This window comes from Tamandua tetradactyla, chromosome 23 (genome assembly GCF_023851605.1).
Source record: "Tamandua tetradactyla isolate mTamTet1 chromosome 23, mTamTet1.pri, whole genome shotgun sequence".
Taxonomy (NCBI): domain Eukaryota; kingdom Metazoa; phylum Chordata; class Mammalia; order Pilosa; family Myrmecophagidae; genus Tamandua; species Tamandua tetradactyla.
The window spans coordinates 6,776,832-6,785,401 of NC_135349.1; positions in this window are offsets into that span (position 1 = coordinate 6,776,832).

Below are 8,570 nucleotides of genomic sequence, written 5' to 3' on the forward strand. Positions count from 1 at the left end.
GACAACAAAAAATAAGGATTTCCCATAAATAAAAGCACCAGGGCAAGTTCGTTTAATGGTTAGTTTCAGTCAATCTCTTTCTTTCCCATGCCGGGGGATGGTTAAAGGCTGGAATTTGTGTTTTTTATCAAGGCAGAAAATTAGTCATATAGTGTACAGGGCCTCACATAAAGAAATACTTCATGCAGTTGCAATGATTTCAAAATGGAAAATGGCAGTGAACTTTATAAATTAAGTAAGCCCATCGATATTAACAGCAATTGCTGAAGCATGATTTTATTATATGGTAAAGAGAATGCATTAAAGATGTGAACAGCTGCTTCTCAGTTTGAGTTTGTAGTGTTTCAAAAATCCAAGAAACGACTTTTGTTTTCTGGTTAGAATCAAATGACAAAATGAACAGAACCAGCCCATAATACTTTAACACTCCAAATAGTAAAGATCTCTGGACACTTTCAACCAAATCACATTTTGGCAAACTGACCCGGTTTTCTGAAACACAATAAAATTGGGTTTCCTGCTAGAGCTCTATGCTGATTTAGCAATAATTGTCACTACAAACATATCATTTAAATACCAAATCTAAGCCCATAGTTGTAGGTGGCAGTTTAAAGCTGAGCTGGTCAACTTGCGTAAATTACCATGGCTTTTTAAATTATACACTCCCACCCCTTTCCTTGTTAGAAAGTTACGCATGCAAATTTCAGAATTTAGCACAACAGTGCAACTATAGTATAAAAGGAAAATCTGCTTCATTTTGAGGCTGATCCAAACCGGAATCAAGCATTTGAGGCATTAAAATCTCTGAGCATTCTCCCTGGAGGGTGTTTAACACACAAATACGAGGTAGGCCAGGCTGACTTTTCAAATATTAAGTCTTCGTAAAAAGAATGGAAATCCCATTTCAAGGAGCCTCTCCACCTTTGGTATGTGCCTTTCTCCAAGAGCCTTATAAAAACCTGCCTACTACAGGGGAATTTGAGCGTTGGTGAGAATAATGATTGCATCGGATTGAAACATGATTTTGAAAACTAATAAAGGGTGAGAAAAAAATCAAGCATTCACACTGTCCTTTCTGAATAGATGCTTCCATCGGATAACCAGACAACTCATGAAGGAGCATTTCTCTTTGTGGAAATCTTCCAGCCAATAAATTCAGAGGGAATCATAGATTTTGAGTTATCACCACATTGCGATTGAAGCAGCAAGCATCAGGGGCTGCTAAGAAAAAGGCCACTGAACATAATGCGGGTTCCATGGACAGGAGACACTTCACCTATGGTGGTGGTCTTAGGAGGCATCAGCCTGAATCCGCCAGGTCTTCAGACTCACCCAAGTGGATGAAGTACAGGGGACAGAGGCACAGGCTACTGGACACCATAGAGATGCAGTCAGCAAAATCCAGACTGTGGGAAACCCAATGGAACCAACCACTTAGTTGCTTTGCTGAATAAATTTCAAGGAAAAAGGGGAGGGCAGGGTGAGTGAGGAGGTAACAAATCTCCAGAAAAAAAAAAAGAGACTTAGATATAAACTGATTGCAATGTGTGGACCTTGTTTGGATGAGTTAGTTAGGGTTCTCTAGAGAAACAGAACCAACAGGAGATATCTGTATATATGAGATTCATAAAAGTGTCTCTTGCAACCATGGTAATGCGAGAGTCCCAAGTCCATAGGGCAGGTTGTGAGACTGGAAACTCCAATGAAGGGTCTTGACAGACTCCAAAGAGAGGCTTATTGGCTGAAGAAGTGAAAATTCTCTCTGCTCCCTTAAAAGCCTTCAATTGATTGGCTCAAAATCCAACTGATTGATTATCTTATTTGCAGGAGATGCACTCTTAGTTGATTGCAGATGTAATCAGCCACAGTTGAAATCAACTGATTCATGATTTAATACAACCAGCCATAGTAACAGGTAGATGGGAGCTTGTTTGACCAGACACTGGGTGTCCTCACCCAGACAAGTTGATACCTGAACCCAACCATTACAGTCCACCCCTTGTCAAAGTGGCAGCTATACACATCACCCTGAAACAAGCCTAATTTCTAAACAGAACACAATAACTGACATATATTTCTCCTAACAGTACTCAACTGTCCTGTGCACAACCAGAAACGCACTAAATCTCTCCAAAATAGGGTGCAAGTCCTTAGGTAACATTCACCCTTAAATTTGATATCCTTATAATGTAAATGCTATAACATGAACAGTATAAGTTATGTCCTATGATAAGAGAATAACAAGATATTTGCCTATGTACAAATGCAAACATAACGAAACATGGAGGAAATATTCATACAATCACGGTCCTCATCTCTATAACTGATCACGTGGTCGTAGTCCATATTTATCGCTACCTTCTTTGGCTACCCATTCCACGTTCCCTATACCCTCAGCAAGCCCCTCAGCTGGCCGTGGTTCTTTGCCAGGCGGGGTGACCCAAACCTTCATTCCTGAAGTTTCTGGGCCACTGGTAGTTCTGCCTGGATTGGGTTGTTGCAGTTTTCCATTGACTTTAATCACAGGCATGGTAGGACTAACACATACCCTAGGGACTCTCCTGTATTCCAGGAAAACTCTTCACCTCCACTGGGCAGTAGCAGTCCCATTTCCCCCAATAGTCAGGGTCAGTCCCCTTCCTTGCCTGTTGATTCGGAGGCATGAGAAGCCCAAAGTACCAGGTGGCAGTCTTAACTTCCAGTTCAGTGGAATCATTGCAGAGCACTCCTCATTTAGGCACTAGGAACTGCAGACCAGCAGAGTTTAAGGTTTCAGGGACGGGAAGCAACAATTTTCCTAGTGGATCACCAGCGGTAAGCGGTGCCACCCCATCTCCACCCCTTGATTCCTGGACCCATGAATCCTGACTATACGATAAATAGCATCAGAGAGTGGATGCCAATTCAGAGCACACACAGCCTCCTGGAGAATACTGCCCCAGCCCTGCAAGGTATTGCCACTTAGTTGGCACCACAACTGGGTCTTCAAAAGGCCATTCCACCGTGAAAATTTTCCACCATTAAAAAATATATATATTTCTTTAAATTTAAGATTCAGGAAAGTTAATAAACTACTAATGACTTTTTTTTTTTTAAGTAATGACTTTTAACCAAGTTCAGAAGTTAATTTTTTAATTGGGATACCACAAATATCCAATCAACAAACATTTTTTTCCTTGAAAAAAAGTGTTTTTTTTTTTTCCAGAAAAAAAAGCTGCCTGATATTTTGTTTATTAAATAGCAAACACAAAAACAAACCTGGTCAGCGGTGGGGAGGAGTGGGGGTCTTGGTGAACCCAATCTTTCATGCCCGCCTGTGCCATCCTTCCTCTTCCACGCTGCCGTCCCCACTGGGGCCTGCGGTGCCCCAGACTTCCCAGCCCCGCTTTGTGTCCTGCCCACGCCAAGCCCCCCTGCCCTGCCGCTAAGGCCAACTCATCCCCTAGCGACCACGTCTGCTAACTAAAATCGTTTCTCCTGGTTCTCCGAGGTTTATCAATGAGTCTTTTCTTTTCCCGAAACGGGATCTGTAAAGGAACTCCCCGTGGGTGACCCCCTGCACCTCTGCAGGGCCCTCTACAGAAAGGACCTGCCCATCCCCAGAGGCGCAGCTGCTTTGGGGTGAGGGGCCCGAGCTCCCCGAGGGACCCATGCACCTGCCCACTGAGTCAGGCCGACCCGATCCGGGGACCACAGGGGTGGAGGGTCTGCACCCCGTGTGTCACAAGGGCTTCCCGTGGGTGTGCCGCTGGGAGGGGCGGGCCAGAGACTTATTTTGGCACACGTGGTCTGGCCAATGTGCTTTGCACGTTGTCTCTCGACACGGAGCCAGGCAGGGGCTGTCCGGGCAGGACGTGAAGGTGCCACCTTGTAATGCAGAGCGGCTGCCGGGAGCGCCGGGCACAGAAGCAGCCTTCGGGGAAGTGTCAGCCCTGGCACTCGGCTTCTCTGAGCCTCAGTTTCCTTGTTTGTTAAAAGGAGGTAAGACAAGTCCCTACCTGTGTTAGGATCCTAGGGCTGCCATGACACGTTGCCCCAAACTGGGTGGCTTAAGACAACGGAAATGTTGTCTTTTGCGGTTCTGGAGGTCAGAGGTTCCGTGGCAGCTGCGCTGGGCTGGAATCAAAGTGTCTGCATGGCCGGGCTGGCCCCGGAAAAGAAGCGCTTCCTCGCCTCTTAAACAATGCCCCTGGCTGCCGGTGGCCCTGGGCTTGTGGGGGCATCAGGCCAGTCCCTGCCTGCAGCACGTCACCATCTCAGGACCTCAACATAATCCCCCTTGTTCCTTTTAAGGCAACATGTCAGAGTCCAGGGATCGGTACCTGAAATCTTTGGGTGGGCATGGTCGGCTTTTCCACCCCCTGCATGGAAGAGACTGAGGATTCCTCTAATTAAGACACGGAAAGTCTCGGAGACTGCACCTGGTTCTCAGAAAGCCGCAATCATGGGCAACTGTTGTCACTGCGGTCTCGGATCCAAGGGCATTGAGCCAGGCTGCCAGGGCCAGCAGGGAATTAGAATCTGATTCCGAACCTGACCCCCAAACCAGGCTCTGATTCCCAGCCCCCCACCCCACCCCCAGCACCTCCTTCCAAGGGCTTGTCTCGGGATTCCTGAGTCCTCAAGGGGCCGGAAGCCTGGCCATTGCCCTGTGGTGCCTGCTGTACCCAGCCCCCCGGGATATTCCCCGCTGATGTAGCTCAACTCTGCCAGGTGAGGCAGCGAGGTTCGTGATTGGCCCTTGCCTTGCACACCTGTCCTTGGGCCAGCTGGAGAGGTGGCACCGCAGCGGGGATGGCCGCGTGAAGCCAAAGCGCCAGGTGCGTGGACATCTGGTCCTGATTTTGAGCTTGCTGGGCTCCTCCTTCCTGCAAGGTCTCTAACTGTTCCTCTGTAACACAGTATCTCCTGCAGGCTGATAGCTCCATCCCCCAGTGCTTTCCCCTGCACCCCGCAAACACCCCCACCCCCCGGCTTATTTACTGTTTCTTCCTAATCATCTGTGGCCTGGGAAGTGAGAAAACTGAGGCTAGTTAGCACTTTGGGGGTAAAAACTTATTTTTTTTTTATTTATGGGTCTTGGGTAGGGCATGAGGGGTTGTCAGAGGTCAGGGGCCTTTTACTATTAATTATGTTTATTTATGGACCCTCCGCCACCACAAAGGTATTCTGCAAAACTTTATATCCTATATCCTTTCACATTCTTTTAAATCGGCATCTAGGGTTTTGCATACATTTAAATGGCTGCAAAGGAAAAATTTTCTGATGCACTATAAACGCCGACATTTGAAAATCCAACTGCCATCTCATTCTTTTAAGAGTATCCAGTGAAATCTAATGCCATAGGAATTTTCTTTTTGCCGTAGGAATTTGAGACCCATCATCACTCATTTAGAAAACACGTGAATAAGTTCTTTTTTAATAGTTGAAAATTTTGTAACTTTCCTTTTTCTCCTTGAACTCCTGTTTCCATTACATTTCCCCTGAAGAATTATATTCTAATGTAATATATCTCTATGCTTGCAAGTATTTTATTAATCACCCTATCATAATTCTCTTAATAAAAAGTATATAAATTTAAAATTACATTTTTTAATTACCTATGACCACAAAGCCCTTGAGTTAATTTTTTTGCTGTTGTTTGAGCTAACAGCACAATTATGAGTGTCCAATTTATCAAAACCAATTCATTACACATTTTTATAAATAATTATTAAGCTTAAAAATAAAATTGCATTGGAATTGCCTCTCTTAATGAGATAGATAGAGGCTGTCTTTTTTCACAAGTTACTTCATGTGTCCACGGCTGGATATTATTCTAGCCACAATGAGACCGAATCCAGAGTCAATTTTTCCCCTATTTTTCTTCGTTTATTTTAAATGTAATTAAAAATAATATTTGAATGTAATTTTTAATGCTATTTCTGAATAACTTACTTTCAAGCATTAAAAAAAAACCCTGGAATTTTATTATAGCTGTGCCTCTCAATTAACTGAACTCCTTCAAGACTGTATGCCAAAATTCCCATAACGACCCACCACTCTGAGAAAACACCCATCAGCTGACAACTGCAATTGTTCGTCCTTCAACTGTGTTGGAGGTAAAGTACTGGAAACTCCCTGATTTGCCCCTACCCTCCCTTTGTGATCTGGCGGGATTCAGGCTTGTGGGTAGAGAGACCCCTTTTTTCCGTGCAATGCGAGAAAGGAATCTGAAAAGCGAAGTTTTCCAAAATCGAGATTTTTGGAAAAGAAAATCTCCATTGCAGCTGCCCTCTCAGGCAGCTCCATTTGGGGAAACTGAGTCCCTCAAAACCTTCGGCAGAACCTTACATGCAGATGGCTGAGTACAAGGAGCCAGGCTGAAAAGGCTGGAGACTGGCCCCTTCCAACTATGTGGCATCCTGGAAAAGACAAAACCATAGAGACGGCAGAAAGCTCAGCGGTTGCCAGGGGTCTGCGGGGTGGGACAGATGAGTAAGTGGTGGCCATGGAGACTTTTAGGGCAGTGACACCGTCACAGGGGATTCATGACTCACCCGTTTGTCAGACCCCAAAGGGAGACCCCCAAGTGTTAACTCTAGACTTCAATTACTGTAATGCATCAACATTGGGTCACCCATTGTGGACAAATGCCCCACAGCAATGCAGGACGTTAGTAACAGAGGAGCCTGCAGGGGACAGCGGCAGATGCATCCCCTGCTTTCTGAGCAAAGTTTTAGGGAAACCTAAGTCTGCGCTGGAAAAAAAAAAAGAAAAAAGCGTATTAATTGAAAAACAGTTTAATAAAAATAAGTAACCTCTTCCATGTGCACCAGTGGAGAAGACTGCTCCTGGGGGTTCCCCGATCTCCCCCTTGGCAGCATGATCAGGGCGTGGGGTGGGGTGGGATGGTCCCCTCCGGCTCCCCCTCTGCTCTGTCCCCAGGCCCGTGATCAAAGCGGGGGGGGGGGGGGGGGGGAGACCACGTGGGCTCGGCCTCCACAGTCAGTTTGACGCAGTTTGCAACGTGTTTCTAACAGAGCTAACCAGGGCCCCCCACCCCCACTCCAGGGAGGCGGTGTCGAAACCCATTCCTTGCCCTGATTACCTTTCCCGTGGGTGCATGGCCCGGCAGCGCGTCTCCTGCCCACGGGGGGGGGGGGGGGAGGGGGTCTCCCACAGAGAGGGGGGCGCAGGCAGGCAAACTATAATGACCTCTCTGGAGTGGAAGCCTTGACCCAAAGGAGGGCGGCACGTGGGGAAATCCCAGCTGGAGAGCAGGGAAGGGGGTTCAGGGTCCCGGGGGCTTTGGGGCAGCGGACACGACCCCCTCCCCCATTTAAATGTGTTGGGGGGGTGCTCAGATCCACAGTGGGTCTTGGGGCTCCAGCTACACCTTTTCCAGAGCTCAGCGCCCAGGAGAGTCTTCAGGAACTGGACGACGGAGACCAAGGAGTCAGGGGCTCACTAGCCCCCCAGCCCTTCCATTCCCTCCCCACCCCCCACACCGGCCAGAGCCTTCCTGCGCCTTGCCGGGTCACTGCGCCTGCCCAGCTGCCCCTGACGTCTGGTGCATCTGCTCTTCAAACAGGGATGATTGTCAAAGCTTCAATTTGTCCAGCACTTTCCACATTCCAGGCGCTGAGTGATGTGACTTTCAAGCCTGCTCCCGCCCCTTGCTTTCTGCCTCCTTCTCCCTCCCTCGTTCTCCCCTTTCCTTTCTTCTTTGGCAGCCAAATTCTTTCTTGAAATGAACAAGGAGGAAAATAAATCAATATTTTGAGGAAACAAATTCCATGTAATGCTTGATGGGTGCTGGCTACGTAGCTCAGGGGAAGAATTTCATAGTAGAAATTGCTTTGCTTTGCCTGGGCCAGATCTCACGCTGAGCTGAGGGCAGGGGTTGGGGGGGCGTGGTTCGCATTATGATGTTGACAGAGCCAGGAATTATTTGGGTGAAAAATGAATCCCCACTTGAGCAAGAATGCAATCTTACGGCTGGAACGGAGGGGTGAGTTTATCGAGAGCCTTGAATGTAGACTCTGAATAGCTTAGCTCCCACTTCCTTGCAAACTCGCGATGTTGGCTGCATTTCCTCGGCTGTGACTTAATAATTTTCACCTGTGCTCCAAGGAAGACTTCATTCTTTTCGAAATGAGCAACATAAAAAGCCAGCTTCCAAATATGTGCGGCATGAGACCCATTTTGTAGACTTGGAACCAGAATCTCATCAACAATGGAGGTGAGATGACGACTCCTGGGTTGTTCAGTGGCCGGGCTGCAAGGTCAACTTGTTCAACAAATTTGCTACAAATTTAGGGATCTCAGCTCCTACCGATAGCCACAAGGCCACCTTCCTTGTAGATGGCCCTGGCCAGGCTCAAGTGGGGAACTGCCCCTCCCAGGAAGAACCCTGGAGGGTGCATGGGGGCAGACCCTGTCCTGCAGGTGGCGGGCAGTGGGAGACGGGTGCATCCCTGCAGTCCAGAAGCCCCCTGCTGCTGTCTTAAATCCATAACAAATTGCCACAAACTCAATGGCTTAAAGCAACAGAACTCTGTTCTCTCAAAGCTCCAGAAAGCCAATCC